A 27,271-nucleotide genomic window follows, 5' to 3' on the forward strand; every position below is an offset into this window, starting at 1 on the left:
TGATTGACAGTTTGTCCCTGTAAACTGAAGTTTGAGTCTTACTAGACCCGGTTCCCAGTTGGGAAACTAAAGAGGCTACAGTTGGAGCCTTCATCCTCACTGCCCCACTGCTCTCCTCCAATTTATTCCTCCAGATACTATCTTATTTGCTCTGAGTCCATAGTCCTTCCCAAGGAAGAAAGCTTTCTGTTTACAGTTAGCTATGAAGGTTGACATTTGAACCCCCAAGAGCTGGGGACTCCCAGTCCACAGTGAGGTGTGACAGGGTGCTAGCAGAGGAGGAAAGCATCTTGCCTGACAAGGTCAAGGAATTAGGAGCCACGGAGGGGAAAAAATCTAGTAGGTCAGTATTTATTAATCAACTGTGTACCAGAAAAATCCAGCAAATTACCATTTATTAATCACCTACTGTGTACCAGGCACAGCAATAAGCAGTGGGTTACAAAGAAAAAAATATATAGTCCCTGCTTCTCAAAGAGCTCATATTCTAATGGGGCGTGAGAAAACAAACAAGCAGCAATGGACACGCACACATATATGAATGGGAAGGAATTCTAGTGAGAAGGTGCCAATATTGATATGGATTAGAGAAAAGGCCCCTCTGCAGAAGACGGGATTTGATGGGAGTCTTGAAAGGGGCTGGAGAAGCCAAGGAGACAGAATTGAAAGAAGAAATGCTCCAGGTACAGGAAACCTTCACTGAAAATGCCCAGATGGGGCAGCTAGGTGGTGCAGTGGATAGAGCACCGGCCTTGGAGTCAGGAGTACCTGGGTTCAAATTTGGCCTCAGACACTTACTAATAATTACCTAGCTGTGTGGCCTTGGGCAAGCCACTTAACCCCATTTGCCTTGCAAAACCAAAAAAAAAAAAAAAATGCCCAGAGACAGGAAATGAGCATCTTGGGCAATGAACAGACAGAAGTTGTCAGCAATGACCAACTTAGGGCTTCCCTGTCTTGGGTAATTACAGAATCCTTTGCCAACCTCATGGCCAGGAAGTGCCCAAGGGGCTCTCAGCCTCTTTACTGAGTCAATTAGAGAATCAAAGAAACTCCAGAAGATACATCCCAAGGACATCTAGTAATCACAGAATCAATGAAACTTCGAAAGATTCCTCCAAGGACATCAATAAACCCAGAATCAATGAAACTCCAGAAAGTATCTCCAAGGACATCCAGGATTTACAGAATCAATCAAGCTCTAGAAGGTACCTCTAAGGACATCCAGTTCAATTCCCTCCTGTAGCAGAGATTTCTAATGCTTCTTGTTACATAACAACATCCCAGTCATTCTTTCTTTTCGAATAGGTCTGCTGAATAAGAGCCAAAGAAAGAATGTTTGCAGAAATGAATGCATATAATTACAAACGGCTTTAGTTTTTATTTCCGTCCCTAGTTTCTATCCATTTACAATGGATAGAGCACAGGTCCTTGAGTCAAGAGAAACTGAGTTCAAATCTAGACTAAGACATGTACTAGCTGTTGATCTTGGATAAGTTTCTGTTTGTCTCAGTTTGTCTCAGTTCCCTCATCTGTAAAATGAGTTGGAGACAGAAATGGCAAGCCAATATTCAATACCTTTGCCAAGAAAACCCCCAAAGAGGTCATGAAGAGTCAGACATGTGAACAATATCAGGATTAATGTGGGGGTGGGGAAATATTTCTTTATGTCATCATCCAGCTTTCACCTAAAACTACTAGTGACAGGGAACTCACTACTTCCTAAGGCTACCCATTCTGATTTGGAATATCTCTGATCATCAGAAAGTGTATCAGTGTCAGAAGGGAACCTTGGAATCTACAATGTCAGAGATGGGGGCCTAGAACATCTGAGCTGGGAGGGGCATTGAAGCCTAGAATATCAGACCAGGGAGGACCTTGGGTTTAGAATGTCAGAGTTGGAAGGAGCCTTGGTGACCATCTAATCCATCCTTCATTTTCCTGAGACCCAGAGAGAAGAAACAATGTTTTCCAGAGCATCCCATTCTATAATGAACTATTCAGATACCTCAGGTGGTTCCCCCCATTGTCTACTGATTAAAACCTAATTCCTCCAGGGAACTCCCTTCCACATGTGGGATGCCTAGGCCTAGTGAACTTGCCATCTGACACATTTGAGCTCAGTTTCTTCCTACTGAGATCTTGCATTTCCTTCAAGGCCCATCAGAGCCTTCCCCTCTTCCAGGAAGCCTCCCGGATCCTTTAGTCCAAAAATGATCCTTTCCTGTTTGGTCCTGGCAAGGCACTCCCTCAGGAGCTTAACCATATTCTCTTCTGTGTCACAACAGTCTGAGAGCTACCTAAGATTGGGTTATGTACCACATTCCTCCTACAAGATGGAAAGTTCCTTTGGAGGGAAGGACTGATATTGATGAACCTAATCTCCCCAAGGCCCTAGCACAATGTTCTGTACATTGTAGATGCTTAAGTAAGAGATGATTGCTTTTTGAGTTAATCAATGAATAAAGTTTAACACACATTTGATAGTTGGGCTCCTAAAGCATCAATTAAAGACAATGTTGAGGCAGGGAGTCCATCCCTTCTCAGTGGGCAGAAGTGGGGCTGATGCTGCTTTAAGGGAATTGGCCCATATTCTGGAGGTTAGTAGCACCCCCAAGGGCAGAGAAGATCCTCAGATCTGTCCTAGACACAGAAAAGCCCTGTACCATCCCTATTCATTTATTCATTCATTCATTCTCTTGTCTGTGCATTTTATTGAGACCAGGTCTCCCTATCTTGCCCAGGTTGGAAATGCAGCAGCCACCAAAGGGCCCATTCCCAGGACTGACCAGTGGAGAAGCTTTAACCTGCTCCATTATTTCCATCTGGGCTGGTTCATCCCTCCTCAGGCAAGGGCTCTCCAAATTGGTGCCAAGTGCACAGACATTGCAATCAGAACGCCTAAGCTCTGATGATGCACCAGTATTGGCTTCTCCAGGGGGCGGGACTATCAATGTGTACCAGCACTCCAACTGACCAAAACCTTTCTATAGTGCCTTCTAGTCCAGTCAAAAGCTAAATGTCTAGCTTATACCTTTGGACCAAATGACATGCTCTCTGCTGGGATGATGGTTTAAAAAAAGACTTTAATGAGTCTTTCTGGAAAATAAAAAGTTAATCCTTCTGTCTCCAGGGTCGGTGCTCTATATAAAGGGTTAATCCAGATGAATTTGACCTTTCTAGCATGACTCAGAATTCTCAAAAGGAAGTTTTTTGCTTCCCTTGTTTTTAATTTTTGCTTTGAAGTTAGCAGGACAAAGAATTGGAAGGAGATAGAGTCACTATTAATACTCCATAGCATAACTCTTGATAAGTAAGGCAAATACCAGAATCTTGTTTATTATTACATACACACACACACACACACACACACACACACACACCCCACCCCTTTTCTATCCATGGAACATGTAATGTCACAGCTGGAAGGACCTTCAAGACCATCAAATTCAATATTCTTATCTTCCAAAAGAATAAACTGAAGCCCAAGAGGAAATTACTTACTCAGAGTCATGAATTTAGACAGCAAAGAGAGCAGGAATCTGACCTCAAGTATCTTAACAACCCCTCTCCCGGTCCCTTCTAAATTTCACTCTCTTTGTTAAGCACATTTTATAGAACCCTTAGAGAGATACTAATGAATCTCCTTTCCTAGTCCTTATCACATTTTTAACTATAGACCTTCATAGCTGGGGGGGGGGGAAGGAGAGATTCTTGGAGGATGAAGAGCATAATCTCATACCCCACCATGGAGAGATGATGTGGGAATCCTCTCTATAATATCCTTGATACCTATCATTCAGCCTCCATTTGTATACTTTTTCCCAAGTCTGAAATTATCTCCCTCCTCTTCACCATCTCCTGGCCTTCTTGGATTCCATCAGGTCTCAGTTCAAATCCTTCCTTCTACAAGACGACTTTCTCCAATCCCCTAAATGTCCAGGCCTCTCTTGGCTAGCTCCAGTTCATGCCTATGTTGTGCTTATGTGTCTAAAATAATTGTTTGCTTGCTGTTGCCCTCATTTGAGCAACGGATGTCTTTTGCCTTTCTTTGTATGTTTATAACCCTTTGTACAGTTCCTGTGCTATTCTACTTTTATTAATAAAGCATTTACTGCCTTAAAAACTTAAAGCACAATTAATGTTGAAATGTTGAAACCATTTTTAAAGTGTTTGAGGCTACCACAGATCAACAGTAAATTCTGAACCAAACAAGGCCTGGAAGATGAGAAGCCAAAGGAGGTGAAGTTCTCCACGTAAACTCTTTTGTTTATCTGTCTCAAACATATTGTACGACTGTAATAATTAATATGAGTGTTTCTAAGGAGAGAAACTGATGGTTTTTATTTTCCTGTCTTAAAAATATACATTTATGAAAAATGAACTGTAGGTCTTGATTGTGTTAATTTGATCTTAATACAATGGCCATCAGATGGAAGGAAGGGATGTAGAGAGGGAGGGAGGGAGGAAGGAAGGAAAGAAGGGAGGGAGAGAGGAAGGGAAGGAGACAGAGGGGGGAGGGAGGGAGGAAGGAAAGAGGAAGGAAGGGAGAAAGGGAGGGAGGGAGGAAAGGAAGCAGGGGACTGAGGGAGAGAAAAAAGATGGGAGGGAAGAAGGAAGGAAGAAAGAGAGGGAGAGAGGGAGGGAAAAAAAGAGAGGAGCGTTAAACCCTAAGTGATCTCCTGGAAGCTGCTTTTTTTGTTTATTTGTCTCATATTAGTTTCTTTATTTTTTTCTTTTGGTGATTTTTATGTTTCAGATGAAACTCTAAGTGCAGAAAATAACATTGGCAATAATAACACATATCTTTGGAGTACATTATGGGTCACAAGGTGTTTTAATGATGTATTTCCTCATCTGAAACTCATAATAGACCTGGGAGGTCAATGGGCAAGGTAGCGATAGGCCTCCCCATTTTACAGACAAAGAAACTGAGGTGAGAAACGTGTACAGATGGCAGAGCTATGATTATTTAGTACTCATGTCTCCTAACTACCAGTCCCATGTTAACTCCAATTAAACTGAGAATTCTGATTAGTTGGATTTTGCTTAATTGACATTTTGTTTCAATTAAATGCAAAGATTTTCCCTTAAAAATACCCCCAAACTAGTGTCATTGCCTCATTTAGAGGGTTAAACAGATTCATGTAATCTTAGCCCTTTTCAGCAAGGGTAGCTGCCCACATGCCCTTTCCCATAGCATCAACTTCACGCATCTATTTGGGGATGATTTCAGAGATTCCATCTGTCCTTGAACTGCTGGATGCCTCTTCTACCTTCCCTGGCCTCAGAATTCCTTTTGGTTCCTCCCTCTTGATACTTCTTCCATCTGTTCTAGTCCCAGAGTCCCTTCTCTAGGGAGAAAGCTTTCCATTTTACAATTCCACACCACAGTGAAAATGTTGGACCCAAAAGGACCTAGGGACCCAGGTCACAATGAGATGTGACAAGTTATTGGTAGAGTAGGATCTGATGGAGGAAGGGGAGAGAGGGAAGATGTGGACATTGAAGCCTGAAGGGGTTGTGGAGGAGAGCCTACTGGGAAGATTCCCAAAGGAAAGCTGGGGGAGCAGGAAGACAAATGCCCCCAAATTCTCAAATCTTCCGAGTGGAACTATGCTCGTCATATGTCTCTTTTCTTACTGTGCCTGGGAGCTAGAGGGTTTCCAATCTGTAATTTTTCATGGTCTCAGGTTCTATGACCGTATGGATCTCTGAGTGCAGGGATAAGAGGTATTTTTTTCCATTTCTGTCTCTGTCTCTGTCTCTCTCTCTGTCTCTCTGTCTCTCTCTCTCTCTCTCTCTCTCTCTCTCTCTCTCCCTCTCTCTGTCTGTCTCTGTCTCTCTTTTTGCATGTGAGGCTTTTCAGCTATTCCCAATAATCTCCCAAGTCCACATTTCTTGGAAAATTATGTTAGGGTTCCTATGAAGGTCAAACTTGGCCTTGACAGCTTTTGAGGTTCCTTCCAGTTCTATGGTTTGGGGATTCTGTGACCAATTTCTTACTGTCTATCCCAGATTGTAATGACACTGAACCTCATTGTTCTCCTCCCAGAAGTCATTGAAGCTGGCCCTGAGGGCTTCTTTTTGGGTATTGACCTGACCTGGTTAAGAAGTTCCCAGAGAACTGATCCAAACCAGCCTCTCTGACCAGTCCCCAGGCACAGGTGCTATAAAGAGAGGTGGTGTTTATCAAAGGAAAACCTAGGACCCCTGAAGCCCTGACGCTTGGGACCCAAGGCCTTGGAAACTCAATTCAACAAAAATTAATTAAGTGCCTACTTATTAAGAGCTACACAATGCTAGTAATTGAAGATACAAAGATAAAAGAGAAATAGCCAAGTAAACAGTGTGATACAGGGGAAACCAGTACTTTGTAAAGTGTTTAACATTCTGAAATCAGAGGACCTGGGTTTAAATCTCACTTCTTCTTTTTACTAGCTATGACCTAACACAAGCTGTGAAAGTGCTGTGGGTCTCAGTATCCTCATTTGCAAAATAAAGTCTAGATAACCTTTAAGATCCTTTCTGGTTCTAGTTATTGGACAATGGAGACATGGTTAAGAATGTAATAGAACAGAGGGAAAGACTGACCAACATGCTTCATGAAAGGCCACTTTCATCAGAGGGTACCCAAGGAGGTTTCATGGAGGAGGTAAGGTCCAAGTAGGACTAAGAAGGAAGGGAAAGGTCTCAACTACTGGAAATGAACAATGTGTACCCATCAGGCATGCACAGGGAGCCCAGCCAAGCTGCCTCAGCAGTCTGGGTTTTGCCCAGGACATAGTTGTCAGCACCTATATCCACAATCATAGTTAGCTATTCTACTTAGCTAAACCATCCACTCTCCATGGCTCCCACACATACTTCTCTCTTGTCTCTTCTTTCCTTTGCCCATTCCCTTCTTCATCCTGCTGGTCCCTTTCTATGCACAAAAGCATTTTCCATGGTAGAGCTGGGGAGGTTTTCTTGAGAGTTAAAATACCATTTGTCCAGCAGGTCCGGTCCTTCTCTCCAAGTATCTTTACCTTTTGTGAATGTGGCCAAATGGAAATAAGAATAGTACCTATTTCCTACAGTTGCTGTGAGGCCTAAATGAGATAATTTTTCTAAAATGCTTAGCAGAGTGCCTCATCCTTTTATAAATACTAGCTTCCATTATCATATGGAGGAAAGTCTGGTAGGATAAGATTATGGAGAGGGTAGAGGGAGGAGAAGCAACTAGTAGTCGGCTAGGACTCAGAGCAGGAGTTCTTCATTTTTTGCATGTCTTGGTCTTCTTGGGAATTCTGGTGAAGTCTATGTAACTCTTCTCAGAATTGTGTTTTTAAATGGATAAAATAAAATAAAAAAGATTACAAAGGAAGTCAAGTATACCGAACTAGTGATCAAAATTAAAATATAAAATAAGTTGATGGACACCAGCTTAAGAACCAACCCTAAGTTGGTATGTGAAGTAAGACTGAAAACAAGAAAAACAAATAATGGAAGGTCTTGAGTGATAGTCTAAAAAGAAGATGTTTTATCTTAGAAATGATAAGGAGCTATTGAGGCCTCTTTTGAGCAATAATAATAATAATAATAATAATTCACATTTCTACTTTGTGGTTTACAAAATTACTTCTCTTATAAATTTGTGAAGATTGACTGGGTAGGTATTATCCCCATTTTATAGAGAAGGAAGTAGAGCATCAGGAAGATGTAGTAAACTTGTCTAGGAGCATTTAGCTTAGTAAATATTATGGCTAGGATTCAAACCTGATTATGTCCTGATTTCCTGACCAAGACTCTTTTCACTACCCCACACTGCCTCTTGAGAACTTGATTTCAATGCAGTTGATTATGAAAGCTTCAAGGTATTTTAGGATTTAGAGCTGAAAAGGACTGAACCTGAGGTCCAAGAACTTACAAATTTTAGTCTTTGGATAACTGAACCAATTGGTTTTCTTTGTAATCTGTCACATTTTATTTTATAAGATGAAAGGAGTTAGAAGGAAGAAACAGAAAAATTTTACTAGAATATCAAGGAGTCCATGAAACAAAGTTAAAGACCTCTTATGTAGCCTATAAGGAAGTCCCAGAAAGGAAGTGGTTGATTTTAAGTCGACAGAGTTGGTAAGCAGTCAAGGCCAAATTCCCTGGTTGCCCTGCCTGAACCACCTCACATTCCCTGCCAAGACCAGAATGACTTCAGAAACAATCCTTTCCAGATTGACCTCATCTTCTTTTTTGTTCATTGGCTGAAAAGACATTATTCTCTTTGAAAATGTGAGCAGTTGTTCAACAAAAGACAATTCAAAGGCCTTGGACACCAGCAGCAGTGTTTGTGCTTCACAATTCTGCTTGGACTAAAATAAATCTTGTCCAATGACCAGCTGGTTTGTCTTCCTTGCCTGCTCTATCAGTCTGATCTAGTGGGGTGGGGAGAGGAGGGAGATCACAGACCCAGTAACTCATTCTGTCTTTAGTCCTGTTCTCCTAAAGAGAAGACCTTTAGAGAATAGGGACAATGTTTACCATTAAAAGCAAGGACAATTTCTGCTACCCCTGGTCTTTACAGGGAAAGAATTGTGCCATCAACAAGAGACAATGTCTGCAATACTTTGACCTTTGTAAGTCAAGGCCACTGCCTGTTAGTAGATTCTGGACAAGTTCTGTAATGAGAAATAAGGACAGAAATAAGGACAGTATCCTTTGACCTCGAATGGCTGGGGACATTAGATCTCTTTCCTCTAACTGGAGAGGGCAGGGACAGAGGTTGGCCTTGATTTCTAGAGAGCAGAGAGAAGGGAGGAAAAAGAAAAAACGTAGAGAAACTTCAGACAATTCCTATCTCATTCTCTTCTTCCCCATTTGACCCCTGGGCAAATTCTTTAGCTCCCTCTTCTTGAATAGGCTCTTTAGCAAAAACAGCTTCCTACTTCAAAGCTCCTGGTATAGGGAGAAGAAGCACTTGTCACAACCAGTTAATGTGTGTGCAACTGTTACTTACTTGTATGTATCAAGAAAATATACTCAGCTTGGAATCATTAGGACCTGAATTCAAATCCTTTCCCTGATATTTCTGAGCAAGCCCATTCAACTTTTACCCTAAAATTGTCCATCTGTAAAATAAGAAGAAGAATAATAGCCCCCATCTCACAGGATTGGCATAAAACTCAAATGGGTTCATGTTCACAGAGGGGTAGGAAACCTTTAAATGCTATTATTTGTGAGATTATAGATGGTGAAGAGGATGTGTTTTTAAAGGACTTCTTGGTTGGGTAGAGGTAGAGCTCCATAATTTGGGCATTCCCTTCCACTTAAGCCAATTCAAACATAGCAACAAACCCTTCTCAGTAGTCCCAAATTCTCTACTCCTGGAAACCCAGATTAATGGACCTCACATTTTATTATCTGCCAGAGCACAAGCCTTACCCCAGAGAGGTGATTCCCCTTGGGAATCCTTGAATCTGAGTGCAAGGCTCTGCTACTTTTAATCTTTTTTTTAACTCACTGGGTCTTGGTTTCTTCATTTGTAAATGAAAGAGTTGGTCTAGATGACTTTTTTTTTTTTGCAAGGCAATGGGGTTAAGTGGCTTGCCCAAGGCCACACAGCTAGGCAATTATTAAGTGTCTGAGACCAGATTTGAACCCAGGTACTCCTGACTCCAAGGCCGGTGCTCCATCCACTGCGCCACCTAGCCGTCCCCTAAAACAATACTGTTTTTTAGATTTTGTTTTCAAGGCAATGGGGTTAAGTAGCTTGCCCAAGGCCACACGGCTAGGTAATTAAGTGTCTGAGGTCGCCATTTGAACCCAGGTACTCCTGACTCCAAGGCCAGTGCTCGATTCACTGCGCCACCTAGCCACCCCTCTCGATGACTTTTAATGTCCCTTCCAGCTCCTAATCTATGATCACAGCATTCTCTGAGAAGATTTTCTGACTGGGATAGGACAGCTACTTTAGAAAAGGCTTCTTTTTTTATTATAGGAGGTAAGAAAACAATACATTGGTTGAATGTTACTTAGTCAGCATTGTCTCCTATCTAGAATAAAATTGAGGCCCAGAGGTAAAGGGAGAAAAATGACCCTGGAATCTCTCCGTGAAACAGCTCTTTTATATCAATATTTTTCTGATTTCTAGGGAGCAGAGAGAAGAAGGGGGGAAAAAGAAAAAACATAGAGAAACTTCAGACAATTCCTAGCCTTGAAAACCGTCTCTTAAGAATTAAAGTTATAGATAACCCTAAAGGCTCAAGAATCTTTACTGGCTCCCTATTGCCTCTAAGACATATTACCAATTCTTCTGTTTGCCATCTAAAGTTCTATGCATGCCTATGTTACTGGAGAAATGAATAGGTCAAGGAAGATGTTATCAGAGACATAAATAACAAGAAAAGAAGGCAGGTCAATCAGGTAATGAGAATGAGGCATAAACTATGGGCAACTTGGGCATTCCATTTGGTATCTTTGCAATGTCAAGAGATCAAGAAATCCAAAGAAGACAATAGAAGTAGGTCATAGAGTAGTCCCCCTAGGAGGGGCAGTACCTAGAAAATAATTAAGACTTTATAAATACTTGCTAACTGACGGACCTGGACAAAAGTCACATGGAACCTGAAGGCATGGATGACTTGGGATTTATATAATTTATATACTTAGAGGTAGTGAGTACCCAAGTTTATGAGATCACAAGGTCTATAGATACTGAATCTTCTGTAGGATGGAAAAGTATGTAACTAAATTAGTTATATAGCTCCATACTCCACAGCAGACCAGGAACAAGTTTAAAAGGGTAGAAGAGGAACAACAGGTAGGTTTACTGACTGAAAATGGGGAAGTGAGAGCTGATGACTTGTTGTAGAGGAAGGCAAAAGAAAAACCATAAGAAGACACAAACTCATACAAGGCAGCCTGGGACCATTGAGGGTAAGAGCCAACAGCCCCACTTGTTTCAAAGAAAGTCACTGCATTTCACCCTCCATAAAGAGACAGACCTCTGTAATTGTTCTCGAATCATAGTTCCTCTGACTCCAGAGCCACAATTTCCCCACCTAACAGTCCTGCCTCACAGTCAGTACCAGGACCAGGGATACCAGAAATATCTCTGGGATTCTCCTATCCAGATTGTTAATCTCAGCAACTCTCCACATCTGGTTGAAGGACATTATTCTCAATGAAAATATGTGCAATTGCTCAACAAGAGACAGTTCAAAGGCTTTGGACACTAGCAGCAGTGTCTGTGCTTCACAGCTCAGCTTGGAATGAAATAAATCTTGTCCAATAATCAGCCAAACTGTCTTCCTTGCCTGCTCTATCAGTTTGATCTAGTGGCATGGGTGGGGGGGAGATCATAGGCCTTGTGACTCATTCTGTGTTTAATCCTGTTTCTATAAGGGGAAGACACGTGGCCTTCCACCCCCCGACCTTTAGAGAGTGGGGATAATGCTGGCCATCAAAAGCAAGGACAGTGTCTGCCATCCCCCAACCTAGGGATAGTGTTTGTCATCAAAAGAAAGGACAGTCTCCCATCCCAGAGGGTAGGGCTCTGCTATCAGTAACAGACTGTGTCTTCCATCCCCTGACTTTCAGAGGGTAGGGGCGATGTTTGCCCCCAAAGCAAGGACCGTCTTCCATCCCCTGACTTTCAGAGGGTAGGAATTGTGCCTTACAAACAGAGACAGTGTCTCCCATCCCTGATTTTCAGGAGGTAGGGATGATGTTTGTCACCAAAACCAAGGACAGTGTCTGCCATCCTCTGATCTTCAGAACACCAAGCACTAAATGCCCTCAGAAACAAAGACACAGCCTCTTACCCACATACCTTCAGTAGACAGGCCTAGAACTGTCACTGCCTGGTCTTCAAGAACAAGGCTGGAGGCTGCCATATCCTATGTGTCTGTGGCCAATAGAAGTAATTCTGCTCTCCCACTTGCATTTAGTTTTCTTAATCTAACAGTGATTGTTCCCCTTCCCCACTCTCCTTCCATTGCTCTGGATGATAGAGTTGCTTTTCCATTCTTTTGAACCAAGGGAAGTAACTATTTCCAAGCTATTTAACTTCTGTTTCCAAAATTCTCTAAGGACAGAGTTTTCTGATCGCATCACCTCATCCCACAAACATCTTTCAGAAACCTTGTTTGTTACTGTCTTTGTGTTGTTGTTACAACTTTGGTGATGACCTCTTTGCTCAAGTTTAAGCCCAAGTTTTAAGTGACAAGGAGATTTTTCTATCTCTGCTCATATTTAAAACACAAGTTAAAAAAGCTGCCAACCCAAGTTTTTCATTTAAACAGCACCCAGCTTGTTCACTGTAAGATCAAAGAACTAGAATTAGAAGGCATCATGGAGGCCAACTCCTTATTTTACAGATGGGGAAACTGAGGTATAGATAGTTTAGTTGTCTTGCCCAGGTAGTAAATATCAGAAAGGAAATTTCAACACAAGTATTCTGACTCCAAATTCACTGTACTTCTTCTTTGAACTCCTTTTAACTCCAACAGCTGTTTTATAGTTGAAACCAAACAGTTGAGCCCCTAATAACATAGTTTGTCCCAGGATCATTAACCTTATCACTCTTCCATGCCCTGGAAATCATAAATTCCTGGATGATAAGAATCTTCCCCTACACTTTCTCTATATCCATTTTCCCAGACTCCTAGAATTGTAGAGTTGAGAAGCTCAGAAATCATTTGATTCAACCTCCAGCAAATGCCCAATTTAATATTGAATATATTGTAGGTAGTTGGTAAAAACTGAATGAAGTTTATTAATCAGAGTGGGAGTGGAGAATGGTATCTCCAGATTCCAGTAATCCAGACAGAGCTATTTCTACTCCCGCTTCTTCAGGAATACACAGAACATAGAGTACATAGAGCTGAGAACACATTTTTCCAACTGGATTTAAAACCAACAAGAAATAAATGCCTAATCTTAAGCTTCTCCTCTCATTAGAACCCATTTTGATCAAGGTTTGTGAGAGCTGAATTTCTGTTTGTGGGTTCTCTTGGGCCTTTCAATCCTCATCACTGTCACTTGTGCTGGTGATTTAAGGAGTTTAATCTGCCCTTCCTATTGTAATAAAATGCCTTAAATCTCTGCAGCCCCATAAATCCCTAGGAATGATTTATCCCTTTTTTGGATGTGGTGGGAAGAGGGAAGGCAGGGCAGAGTAAGGGGAAAGAAAGAGCGGATATGGGGGGGGGGGGGGATATAAGGATTATAGTCCCAAGGAGTCATATCTAATGATTCTGGAAACCCCCCAGAAAGAAGCAGAAAAAAAATCAGATACACTTTTTTTTAAGTTTAAGCCAATAGGTTAAGTCACACAGCTAGGCAATTATTAAGTGTCTGAGGCTGGATTTGAACTCAGGTCCTTTTGACTCCAGGGTGGATGCCCTATCTACTATGCTACCCTAGCTGCCCCTCAGATCCACTTTTAAAGAAAAAATTCAGTGGGGTGGGAATAGAAGACCTTGGGGAAAGACTTCAGATTGAACTAGTATGAAGATAGGACTAGGTCAAGAAGATATTCACAGGGAGCCACCATTGGGCAATGCTCTAATTAATTAATTAATTTGTTTGTTTTTAGGTTTTTGCAAGGCAAACGGGGTTAAGTGGCTTGCCCAAGGCCACACAGCTAGGCAATTATTAAGTGTCTGAGACCAGATTTGAACCCAGGTACTCCTGACTCCAAGGCCGGTGCTTTATCCACTATGCCACCTAGCCGCCCGCAATGCTCTATTTAAATAAATTTTTCTTATTAACTGAACACTAAGTTCAGTTGTTTCTAGCTGTTGGACAATAACTAATGATACTTGGTACCTTCTTTAGATTATGAAGCCAGAAAGAACATTCAAATCAACACTCAAATCAAGCCTACTAGGTTCCAGGAGCTATACTAAAATCTAGGCATATAAAGCAAGGCAAAAAAACAAACAAACAAAAAACAATCACACAAACTGGATAAACAAAGGAATAAGTACAAAACCAGTCCCTACTATCAAGCTCACACAGTCTTTCTATTGCCTTAATTACATCTCTGCAATCAAATCAGTCACAATATCAAGTCTTAAAAAGGGAAGTCTTGCTCTCTGGTCTTAGGGGAGCTTTGTTTGATTTTCAAAAAGAGTAGAACATGCTTTTTCAAAAACCTTGAGATACTTTATTCAACTTGAGAAGGAAAAAAGAAAGGGGGAGGGTAGGAGAGGGAGGGAGGGGAAAAAAGGAAAGAGAGAAAGAGGGGGGAAAGAGAAAGAAAGAGATGGAGAAAGTAAGAGAGAGAGAGAAGGAAGGAAAGAAGGAAAGAGAGAGAGGGGAGGGAGAGAGGTGTAGAGGAAGGAAGGAAAAGAGAGAAAGAGAGAGAGAGAGAGAGAGAGAGAGAGAGAGAGAGAGAGAGAGAGAGAGAGAGAGAGAAGAAAGTAAAGAAGGAAGAAAAGAAAGAATGAAGGGAGGGAGGGAAAGGAAATAGAGAAAGAAGCAATACTGATCTTCCTAACTTCTGATCACTTATTGAAAAGTAATAATCCACTAAATCAGGTATTCTTAATCCTAATTCTGTCAATTTTCATGTGGGTGATCTTTCTACATTGTTCTCTACATTTCCTTCATAGGACAATCCTACTGCCAAGTCAAGGTAAAGGACAGGTTCTACAGAACCCAGATTGCCCTGGGGAGGAATCTTAGAAGTGTGCCCCACGCGACCATGTCAGCACCTGGAGAGAAGCCCTGCTTGCCCCCACCTAGACTTTGCTAGTTTCAGCCCTAGCTGAAGAGGGCACAGGACACCAGTAGGTGACCAATGAAGACTCATGGACTTTGATTCTTCTTTGGTAAAGAGAGCCAGAACTTTGTCTTTAAAGGTATTAAAGGTCATTTTTATGGTTTTACACTGAAATAAGTAAAGTGGCTGGATCCTAGGGCCATAATGGTCATAAAATCACAGGATTCACAGCAGGAAGGGACATCAGTGATCATCTGCTCTTAGGATCATAGCTCTAGAACTAGAAGGGACCTAAGAACCCAACTAATTCAATCCCTGCCTCATTTGTACATTAAGAAATGAGGCACTTAGATCTAAAGTTGGAAGGGACCTTGGAGGTCTGCTAGATCCCTTCATTATAGAGATTTGTGGATGATGACAATAAGGTCCAGGAAAACCTGTTAAGTTTCTTAACCCAAAGTCACATAGGTTAAAAGCACGAGGTGTAGGATTTGAACCCTGGTCCTCTAGAATCAGAGTTCTTTTCACTGTGCTACTCTCTGGGTCTCAGTTTTACTCTGAAAAATGACCTCTACAGAGTCTTCTAACTCTTCCATTCTTTGATTCTGGGAGTCACTTAAAAGCTGTCTGTAGCTCTTCACAAGAGGATGAAATTCAGTCAGGAGGCTAATGGAAGTCATCCTCTTGAACTTCCCTGAATGATGAGTATGACTGCGACCAAGAACATAGATGCTAGTTCACATCATTCCAGATTGGTTCTTCACCAGGGAGTTGAAATCACTTGTTGGTAAATGACTGAGGTGGTATTTGAACTCAGGTCATCTGACTCTAAATCCAGTGTTCTTTTGACTATTCCACAACCCAGTCCCCTACTTTTACTGAGAAGGAAATGGAAGTCTAAAATAGGAAAGTAGCTGATTTACCCAAAGTCAAATTAGCCATAGAACCAGGTCTAAAATCCAGAGCTTCTGATACTAAATTCAGTGTTCTATGTTCTATAATCTAATATTATTGCCTAAAGTTATGCAAGCAGAATTTGAAACCAGGTCCCTGTCTCTAACCCCAATGTTTTTTCTACTGTTCCCAGAGTTGGACGGCTTGGGCTGCTAGAAATAGAACGGTACATACAGCTCTGGTAGCCTGTACCATTTAGCCTCTTCCCACATCCTTAGTCCTTCTAAAGAAAGGACTGTTCCCTAGTCCCCAGAGATAGGAGGAGGAAGGAAGTTGCTTCCCTGACCTCAGTACAGATAGGACAAAAATACTGAAAGATGTTTCCTGAAAGGGGAACCATCCCACTCACGGAGAGGAACACCAGCTCCCAGTCCTGCTGGTCATGCTGATGATGAAATGCCTGCAGGGGGACAGCTGTGCAACTGATATATTTTCCTGGAAAATTTTCCTCTGCCTTAGTGCCATCTTCCCTTGAGGCTCTGCTCCTGATTGGGCTTCATAGGTTGCAGGGCAATGCTCCCAAACAAGCTTGATGAGAGCTTCACAGAGACATAGATTCAGGTGATGAATCAGTGGGTTGAAGGAAGAGCCTAGCTACAGGTTGGGTAGAGAATAAGGGGCTTTGATTCAAACTTGCCATGTGGCTTTGGGCACATCACTACCTCTAAGTAGCTGGCTCAGTGGATAGAGAATTGGCTTTGGAGTCAGAAGGATGGGAGTTCAAATCTGGTTTTAGACATTTGATACTATTTGTGTGACCTTGGGCGAGTCCCTTAACCCTAACTGCCTTGAATCCAGAGCCATCTGCAGTCATCCTGATCCATATCTGACCACTAGATCTAGATGGCTCTGGAGGAGAAAATGAGATTGGTGATTTAGTACAGCTTCCCTCACTCAAATCCAATTCATGTACCTGTCAAAGCGTCATCTCCTTGATGTCATGGTCTTCGAGAATGAAGACATCTTCTCACCTCTTTGTTAAGTCTTGGTTTAGAGAGTTCATAGGTTCAGAGATCTAGAGCTAGAAGGAGCTTCAGAGGCCAGGTAGAACAACTCCTTCATCTTACAGAGAGATGATGATGCCCATGAAGGTTATGTGACTCATCCAAAGTCACTTAGGAAGGAACCATCTGATGGAGGATTTGAATCTAAGTTCTTTGTCTTCATATGTCATAATATTTCTACTGTGCTACCTTCTTGGCCTCAGTTTTTCCCTGGGAAAAAAAAATGAGGAATTGGACTGGGCGACCTCTACAAATCCTTCTAATTCTTCCATCCTTTGATTCTATGGTAACTGAGACCAGGGGGTTAATGAAGATCACTCTCTATAACCTTGACTGATGCATAGAAAAAGTGACTGCAAGGAATATCAGGGTGATCCTACATAATGGAAATGCTCGGCTCCACTAGGTCAGACAGTGTCTATATCATGAAGACGCTGGTTTACACTATGTCAAGTTGATCCTAATGGAAATGCTGCTTCTCATTGTGTCAGGGTGATCTACATGCTTAGTGAAAAAAAGGTTGTTTTTTTCCTCTAGAGTTTCCAATATCCAATAGCTTTGGGCATGATCACTTTTTGGGACAGAGTCAAGTAAAACCACCTCAATTCCTTATGTTAGAAACCATGATGGACCAAAGCAATCCATTATCCTTTGCATCGTTATGTGTTCTCTCCTACAAATGATTTCTGATTTAAGGCTATGATATAATTGCAGTTTTTCAGATCCTATATCTCCTCTAATACTGAGCATAGAGCACTGCATACAATAATAAATAGCTGTTGATTTGAAGAGTTTGTTGACTTAGATATTCTCCAGCAGAAGAGTCCAAGGAAATGGAATACAATGAAAAGACTTTCAGAAGACCTGAATTCAAATTCTAACTCTGACAACTACCATCTATGACACCTTGAAAAATTCATTTAATCTCTCTGGGACTCAAGCTTCCTCATCTGTAAATTGATGGGGTTAGACTAGATGACCCTTAAAATCCTTTCCAAAAGTAACTAGGTGGAGCACAGGTCCTAGAATCAAGAGGACCCAAGTTCAAATCTAACCTCAGACACTTACTAGCCGTGTGATCTCAGGCAAGTCACTAAACGCTATTTGCCTCAGTTCCACATCGGTAAAATGAACTGGAGAAGGAAATGACAAATCACTTCAGTATCTTTGCTAAGAAAACCCCAAAAGGGATCATGGAGACTCAGACATGACTAAAAGAGCAATAACAAAACAACAGCAACATCCCCTTCAGTTCCAAATCTATGGTGCTATGAATATTTAGAAAATCAAATGTGTTCTCATCAATTTTAAGAGAGTAATTTAAGAAAAATGGTGCCTCCTTTACTTAATCACTAGGAATTCACAGCTCTCTCCTTAAGCTCAAAATTAGAGAAAGCTTTAGTTCATTACTCCTACCATATCATGTGGAGTAGATTAATTGAACCTTGAATGTCTGACCTTTGAGAATCTTGGGCCTGCCCCAAGTCAAATATCTAAGGAAGATAGGGAGGCTCCATGGCTCAGAATGCTCAGCAAAGAAGAAAGAGAAATATGTTACCTAGCAGTGGATCGCAGACCCCAATGTCCCAGCTGTTGCTGAAGGTGAAGAAGGGGAAAGGAAATGTTGATCCCTTGTTACTTCCAGTGTGGGCCTGCCTTTCTCCTGCTTGGAATAAGAAGAAAGGATCAGGTTAATTTACGCTCTCAATAGTGAAGTCTGAATGGAGTACTAAGTAGGATTTGTAATCTGATCAAACACAGAGATCCCAGGTCACAGCTACAACTCCCAGACTGTCACAACAATGCCAAACTTCAGTAAAAACCTAGAGCTCTTCACCTAGTCATTGTTAAGGTTCAGACAAAATCTCAAGATGAATGATGATAAACAGGGATGTGAGATTTAACCCAATGTGTTTCCTCCAATTCTTCCTCAAAGTTTGTCTGCCCTCAGAGAGCTTGTAAGACCGATGGTGATCTCAAGGAACTCACATTCTAATGTAGGAGGGCAAGGCAGATGGAAAGGACCCATAGTCTTTAAGATCTGGCCATCAAAGCAGCAGGACAAATTATAAAGACCTGTGGGTCTTGTTCAGCAACAGCAGGACAAGTGGAGTCCAACCAGTGGAAATTAGAAGGAGGGAGTGACTTCAAGAGGTTTAGAACTGGTACGTATCTGTCAGCCAAGGTGTCTCCAAGTGTTGGCCTTCAAATGACTAATATTCTTTAGCCACAGCAACTCATTAAAGTTGTCTTAGTCTCAGGAATTGCAGTCTTGTTAGAAATGGGGGGAGGAAGTGGTGGTAAAAAAGGGGGAGAATGTGATGGGGGAAAAACAAGCCGCTCAATCACATGTAAATTCAAAACAAGCCTCAAGGTCAAGTATCAATCTGGGGATTATCCATGCTTCTGCTGCTCTCCTTTAATGCCATTAGCCAAACATTCCCAATGTGTTCTTTTATGGAAAAAGGTGATGCTAAGCCCTGAGTCACAGTCAGACTGGGGGGTGGGGGATACACTGACATTGAAAATAAGTTTCTATTCTTCATTCTCAGTTCTGGCTCAGATAGGGTGCAGCCACATCATCTAAAATTTCAAAACCCTGGATGATTGATCTATTTCCCTATATTCTGGGGAAATGGGGCCTCCTCCTCTATGCCTCCCTCTCCCAAACTATGCTCTAGCAGGCTAGCTTTGGTGCAAACACTCCCAGAAAGAATGAGATATCCAGAGCAACAGAGATGTCTGTTCCCAAATAGGAGATGCATGAACATGAGACTAACATCTCATAAATAAGAGATTGGTTTCTGCAAGTTGCAGAAAGGACAGATTCAGGTTCAACCTAAAGAAAATCATCCAAACAATGAAAGTGACCCAAAATTAAAACAGAATGACCTGGTAGGTCACAGAATCATAGGTCAGAGATTCAAAGCTGAAAGGCCATCTTTTCCAACATCCTTATTTCACCTGCAAGTCAAAACATCATCTTTTTGATGCTATTGCTCTTTGAGAATGAAGGATGAACAGCAATAACTTCATAGATAAGGAAACAGGAACTTAGAGAATCAAAACAACTTAATTGAGGCCATGTATCAAGTAAGCATCAAAGTTAGGATTCAAACCCAAGGCTTCTGATTTCAGAGTTTCCCATCCCTCAGGGCTTTTAAAGCAGATGCTGGATGAGTTCTTGTCCAGAATGTTGTAGAGGGAATTCCTGCTTGTAGAACAGGTTGGAATAGTTGGCCTCTAAGGCTCTTTTGGGCTTCTGGCCTAGATCCTGTCTGATGTCCTTTGTTCCCATCAGATGGGTTAATGATGTCATATATTATTACCCGTGACCACATGCCAGAAAGTCTGAACACTTTCCTTAAAGACCCTGAGATCCCTGGGGACTCCAGAAGGTCCTTAAAAGGAGAGATTCTCTCCATCATATTATCATCTCTGTAATGACATTGCTCAAACCTATCTTTGAGCTTATAGACCTCCATAGACAGGCACCTATGGATGGAGCAGCACTAGTAAGATATCCTCTGAGATATTCCTGGGTGCTTTATATCTTGGAGAGGAGCCAACCTTGGGTAGACCTCAGATGTTGACACTCGTCATTTTGATTTGACAAACCACAGAGCATCCACTGCATAGGGATAATTAAGCACTTTGAGAAAAACTGAGCCCATCTGGAAGATATCAAAAACTGCTTGTGAAATGGTATGCGGGGAGTCAGAAATAATTGCCTGAGGGGTAGGAAACGTGCTCTGTATTAGTAGCCATTAAACTACTAAAAAAATCCACCCAGGATTACTGTGATAAATAAAAATCTTTTCGTTGCTGTTGTTTTTGTTTAAAGGAGAGAAATGCATAAAATCTTCCACTCACTAAAGTTTTAACTCACAAACTGGGAAGGCATCCTGGAGCAATAGAAATGACCCAAGAGGTGTGGGCCTATTATAGGAGAAGAATACAATATATGTTGCCAATTGTAGTAATTTTGTGGGTTGGTTTTCTAAATTATTTTTCTTTATTATAAGGAGGGGTCTAATGGGTAGAGCTATATTGGAAAACAAATGAAGTATAAAACTCACACACATACACATACAAGGTACTATAAAATTTAAACAAAAACCAAAGAACATTGAACTAGGGATCAAAAGCTCTAAAGGCCTAATTCAAGTAAGAATTTAAGTGATCTTGGATAATGATTTAATCTCTCTGGATCTCTCTTTTAGCCATAAAATAAAGATGGAATAGAGTAGAAAGAATATTGTCCTGGAAGACCTTAGCTCCAGTCTCCATTTCTGCCACTGACTTTTCATATGACTTTGGGTAAGTCACTTCTGAAGAGATGGGCCTCAGTTTCCCCATCTGTAAAATAAGGAGATTGCATTAAAGAGCTTCTGATCAGTTCTGGATATATAATCTTTTGACTCCATGAGGCCTTTGACTCCTAAGAGTCCTTCTAGCTCTGATGTTCTAGGACTGCATAAAGCTTTATAAAAATAGCATATTTCAGTGAAAGAATAGGAACTAATAGGGGAGGGGTAGAAAAGAGTAAAAATGATGTTTTGAAAATGCAAAGATAGGGCAAGAGACAGGAGGAGAGATGGATGTGAACATTGAGGGATACCACATATAGAAGAAAACATGAAGATGGAGAGGCACACAGATATATAACAAGAAAGATTGACAGAGATGCCTCAAAGGGAGGCAGAAGCCCCAGATGCATACACCGCCTTTCATGGAATAACAGCCTTATCTCATGGACTCAGCAAATGGTGGCTAAAGTGATGCTGCATTTTCACAACTGTGGATGTAAAGAAGGGTACTATTTCTGACACTTGTATGAAGTTAATGGTTGGATCTAGGCTGTGGGTCGGAAGAAGGTCCCCAGGTTTGCTCTGTTGCCGTTAGCAAGCAATAGACCAATTAGCAAGATGACAAGGAAAATGTTACCTATTTCACATCAAAAGAGAACTTCTCCATTTCTGGAGGTGTTAAAGCAGAGACTGCCTGGTTACTTGTTGGAGATACTGGAAAAACAAGATGCACTCTGGGTAAAGGAGGCCCTCTGAAGTCTCCTTTAGCTCAAGTATCCAAGTTTTATAAATAAAGAGATATTTAACACATGCTTTGGTGCTATTCCACATAAATAGGGGCTTCAAGGTAAGAAGTTGTTGAGCTACTCCTACAATCCTACTAAAATCTGATCTACTTTAGAATCATGCAAGGGCCAATCTCCCATCATCTTGGTGCTTCTGAAGCAAATATGAACTAAATTTCTAAACAATGAGGCACTGAGCTATTTCTGATAGAGTTTTAGTCCCTTGTTAGAACCAATCAAGTATCCTCACCACTCCCTTCATTCAATTTTCCACCTCCTTACTCTGAACTTAGACAGAGTTCAGGCTATGACTTGTTCCTCATACATTTCTTCTTTTGATCATCCAAAAAACTCCAGTCTCCTCTTCTTGAGTCTTTTCTTGTCTCCTTTGTTGCCTTCCTATCACATTTTGATAACCTATAGTTGTCCAAAGTCAGAAATGGGAAGCCTCAATAGGCAGAGGTAATGTGGCATAGTAGCTAAGATAGAACTTGACATCTGGGTTCAGTTCTCACCTCTGAAATGGTGTGACTGGGGTAATTCAGGCTGAGCCTCAGTGTATTCATCTATGAAATGAGGCTACTGTTGCAGCAAGATAGGATAATATATTGGGTAGATAGTTGACTTTGGAGTTAAGAAGATCTATGTTCAGATATGCACAGACGGTAATTCTAGGCAAGTCACTTAACTTTTGTCTGCCTCAGTTTCTTCAACTGTAAAATGGGGAAAATAATAGCATCTACCTCCCAGGCTCTTGTGAGAATTAAATGAGGTGATATTTCTGACACACTTAACACTGTCTGCCATGTGGAATAAATGCTGTTCCCTTCTCTTCTTTTCTCTTTTGCTGTGAGGTTCAAATGAGATAAAGCATAGAAAGAAAACACTTTGTAAATCTTTAAGCCCTGCATAAATGTCAGATAATCTTTCCCTCAGTTGAATGAAAATTTCTGGAGAGCAGGACTTGTTTCATTTTTTTTGTCTTTGTATTTTTGCCTAATATATTATACAATAAGAGTTTAATAAAATGTTTGTTGAACTGAATAGATATTCTAACACTGGAAGTATTCAAGTACAGACTGGATGGCTACTTGTTTGGGGAAGTTGGAGAAGGAAGAGGCACTTTGGGTAAAAGCTTTCTGGGAGTTCCTTTTATCTCTAAGATCAAGTGATCTTATGAACTAAGATCTAATGAACTATTTAATATATGAATCAATATAATTCTTCATATACATATATTTACATATACATTCTACATCAATACAATTCTGCTTATACATATGTCCTCTGTTGAGACTTATCTGCTTTGACCTTGTCTGTTATCTGCTGAAAGGATCTGAAGCTCAGTGTGTCCAGCTTGACTTGTACGACAATTAACAGAGTATTTTGCTCAGGTGGGTTCTCACTACATACTTTTGACAATAGTGATATTTCAGTCCTGCTGACAATTTTATTATGGATTTTGTTCTATGGAGAGAACTTTCTGCTCTGTCCTATTTAGATCACATCTGGAATTCAGTTCTAAGAGCCACATTTAAAAATGAGCATGTCCAGAAGGGACAAATCAAAACTGAGAAGGGAATCAAAATGGTATCAGGGTCAGCAAGAAATAACCTTGATACTGATTACCTAGCTGTGTGACCCTGGGCAAGCCACTTAACCCCATTTGCCTTGCAAAAACCTAAAAAAACAAAACAAAACAAAAAGAAATAACCTTGAGAGGACACTTAAGGAAAAAAAAAGTCTATAAGCAAGTACATGTGAGCTATCTGAGTATTTGAAGATCTTTCTTCTGGAAGAGAGACTAGATCTTTTTGCTTCCTCCCAGAGAAAACTAGAAGCAACAGGAGGGAAAGTGATAGGGAGGCAGATTTCAACTCAAAACTGGAGCACTTGTTAACAAATTGGAGCTGTCCCAGCATGGAATCGGTTTCCTCTGCCACTTGCAATGTTCCAGATGACTGATCATGGGAGATGCTGTCGAGGGATTCATGTATCGGGCTAGATGACCTCTATCTATGGGTTGCTTTATTCTAGTGCAATGCCATGCCTGTAACATGAAAGTCCCTTCCAGACTTATGTGGCTGCGTTGGTTTTTCATTTCAGGTGGCATGATGGCTCTGAACAGAAGCCATGTTCGGAAATAGCTCCTGTGCCAAGTTGAAGTTTCCACTGACTCCTCACGGTCTGCATGAGTGGGGAGATTAATGAGATTCAGGATTCAAAAAATAGTACTCTGAGAAGCTAAAAATGCCTGCGCCCAGAGCCTTAAATAGTCCCAGGGGGATAAAGGCATTTTTTTAAAATGTTCTCCATTCACCCGGAGCCCCTCATGTCAAATGCCAAGTTAATTCTGTCTCCCGGGAAACTTTCTTTGTTCAGTTCACCCTAAATGCATCAGATGCACTGTTTCCAAAACAGGAAATGCTGGTGATTTATGCATTTTTTTGTTTGGTATCACCCCAATGCCTTGTGTGTTTGTCTGTAACTTGAGGTGAACAGGGAAAGCAAAAAGGAAGGAGAAAGTCAGGGTTCTTGTTGCCTTTTGCTTGTAAATAAAGCTTTGCCTTTATTCTAAAAGAAGAACAAGCCAGCAAAACCAAACAAGAACACACAAAAACCAGATGCCATACTAGATGTCTTACATTCATGGGATCAACCTTGAGGATTCCTATGAACCAGATCAGTCTTGTGCTCTCCAAAGCCCCGCAGAACTCTCTTAGCTGTGTCCTTTGCCAGAGAAGACAGTTATATTGCTTTCATTGTTACAGTAATACTTCCCATTTTACAGAGAATTCTGTAAGTTAAATAGTACAAGTATTTTTGCCCTCATTTTGCAGATGACAGCCAGAGAGATGATGCCATTTGTTCAAGTTAGCCCCACAGCTAGAAACAATCAGAGAAGGTCTTGAAGCCATATCTTCTTTATCTAAGTCCATTATTCCTTCTTGGGAAGCCCCATCTTTTCTTTTCTTTTCTTTTCAAATGAAATGTTATTCTTTTCAATGAACAAAGATCAAATTTCTCTCCCACCAACTCCAATGGAAAAAGCAACAACCATAAAACCATAATTCTTATAACAAATATGTATAATAAAGAGAGTCCTATTTTAGCATTCTCAAGAAAAATTATGCCTGTCATAAGGTGAGCAACATGTATCACCATTGGACCTATGGAATCATAGTAGTCATTGCACTGATCAGAATACTTAAGTCTTGCAATTTGTTTATTTGTATGGTGTTTTTGTTATTGTATAAATTGCTCTTCTGTTTCTGCTCATTTTACTCTGTATCTTCATACAAATCTTCCTAGGTTTCTTAGAAACCCTTTTTTTTTTTCATTTCTAATAGAAAGATTATATTTGCTTCTTGTCTATGTCATCCTTCACACTTTGGTGTGTTTCCAAACTACAATTTTCTCTTTGTGTTTCTTTGGTGGGGTTTGTCAGCACAGATTCCAGTTTTTCTATTATTTTATTTTTGCTGTGTCTGCCCTCATAATTCTCATTTCTCTTTTGGACTGTAGAGGATCAGGGTATTGTTGTTCCTCAAATTCTACCGGATCCTCTGTCTCATCATGTGGCATAATATTTAACATAGATGGCTGAATTGCATTATTAGATTGGGGATCCACAATGCCCTTTGTGGTTACTATTTTTCCTGTTGATTTATTTATTTATGTATTCTTCCTGAAAACTGATCATTTCAGTCTTTTCCCCTCTAATTTTCCCTCTCATGCATTCTTTTTTTTTTTCCATTTTGTTTTTGTAAGAATGGAGTTAAGTGACTTGCCCAAGGTTATACAGGTGATTATTAAGTGTCTGAGGCTGAATTTGAACTCAGATCCTTCTGACTCCAGGGTCGTGCTCTATCTACTTCGCCACTTAGCTCCACCACCCCCCCTTTCTAATTCCCTTCCTTCTGACTATGGTTTCCTTTGGGACTGGATCTCAAAGCATCTCAGTCTTTTCCTACACTAGGCAGATAACCAGTCTAGTTCTCTGCCTCAAGTGGGTAGTTAGAACTGACCCTAGCCATACTCTTTCCCTCAAGCTTAGTAGGGTGCTACATCATGCTTGCCACAGAGTGTTCTTGTCTGGTTCCCTGTCCACTCTCTCTACTTCTTTGCTCTTTGGATCAGCATTGGTCCCTCAGAGCTCTGCGGCACTGGTGCTCTGGGTAAGGGTCCCAGCAGGCTTTTGGTCCAGAGAGGCTGCTGCCTCACAGACTGGCTGTCATGGCCAAGACCAATTTCTGAAGCCTGGAGCCAGGCTCTCCATAGCCCTGGAAAGAGGGAGAGGGGGACTAGTGTGTTGGGATAAGTTTTGCTGAGAGATTATGTCATGTCTTAGGGTTTGCTAATACAGCCTTGTTGCTGGTAGTGTGGGAAATGGGGTAGGGATGCTGAGTGAATTCAGGGCCAGTGAACATCAGTCCATGGACTTAAGAGAGCTCTTTTTAATCTTCTTTTGAATTCTGGATGTCCCCAGACTATGGAGATATGGTTGTTTTATCTTTGGCACATAATTTCTATTTTAGAGAGGTTTGATGCATTGTATGTGTCATGGGACCCAGGATAATGGCATGATAGTATTCTATTCTATTTACAAACCATCCTTTCTTCAACTATTCCCCAATTAATGCCACCCCTCCTAGTTCTTGGAGACCACATAAAGAGCTTCTATAAATAATATATGTGTGTGTATATATATAGATAGATAGATAGATAGATAGATAGATAGATAGATAGATAGATATAGATATAGGTATATAATATTTGTGGGTCCTTTTTTGCTTTTTTAAAAAAAAATTTCTTTGGAAGTCCCACTTTCTCCAAATGTTTTATCAGTAGCTCTAAAGACCAGAGAGTTTTCACTTCTCTTTCTCTGGCTCCATCCCCAGGATAAAAATCCACTCTGTTGTGATTATTCTGCTATTAGCTCCAACCCCAGGGGAACTCACTTCCTCCTGAGTTTGCTCATTCTATTCTTGGGCAGTTTTAATGGTTAGAAAGTTCTTTACATTAAGCTGAAATTTGCCTTCCTGTTACTAGGGTTCAGAGAAAAAGAACACAGCAGATGGAGACAGTACAGAGTACTGAGGGGATTTGGGTTCAAATTTCACCTCTGACATTTACTTCCCATGTCTCACCTCCGGTAAGTCATTCAACCTTTTTGAGTCTCTAACTGAACTCTGAGATCACTTCCAGCTTTGTTTCTCACATCCCATGAGTGAAAGGTACTCTGCCATGCATCCCTAAGGAATGAATTTTAAATACCTGTTATTAATTATTTTAAGAGTTCAAGAATAGAAGGTATGTAAGCTACTGCTAGGCATATTTCTGTTCAATATAAAGGCGAACTTTCCACCAATTAGATCTATCTCAAAGTGGAAAGTAATGGTCTTAAAAGTAGTGGGTTCCCCATCAGTGAAGGTCTCCAAGCAGAAGCTTGAAGTAGATGACCACTTGTTAAGGTTACAATAGAGAGCATTCATGTCAAATAGGAATTAGTAT

The 27,271-nt window shown here is 40.9% G+C and overlaps 1 protein-coding gene across 10 annotated transcripts in view; it reads right to left on the reverse strand.

Moving 5' to 3' along the window:
- IRAG1 (inositol 1,4,5-triphosphate receptor associated 1) overlaps nt 1–27,271 on the reverse strand; it is a 154,234-nt gene that overhangs the window by 89,717 nt on the left and 37,246 nt on the right. For 4 of the 10 annotated variants that reach the window (XM_074230311.1, XM_074230308.1, XM_074230315.1 and 1 more), the window contains exon 2: nt 18,221–18,325. The exons of 4 other annotated variants lie outside the window; for them this stretch is intronic. The gene's annotated coding sequence lies outside the window, so the exon portion shown is untranslated. Of the gene's footprint in view, nt 1–18,220; nt 18,329–27,271 lie in introns of all 10 variants that reach the window. 2 more of the 10 variants (XM_074230310.1, XM_074230307.1) reach the window with 1 other exon arrangement.

This window comes from Macrotis lagotis, chromosome 3 (assembly GCF_037893015.1).
Source record: "Macrotis lagotis isolate mMagLag1 chromosome 3, bilby.v1.9.chrom.fasta, whole genome shotgun sequence".
NCBI lineage: Eukaryota > Metazoa > Chordata > Mammalia > Peramelemorphia > Peramelidae > Macrotis > Macrotis lagotis.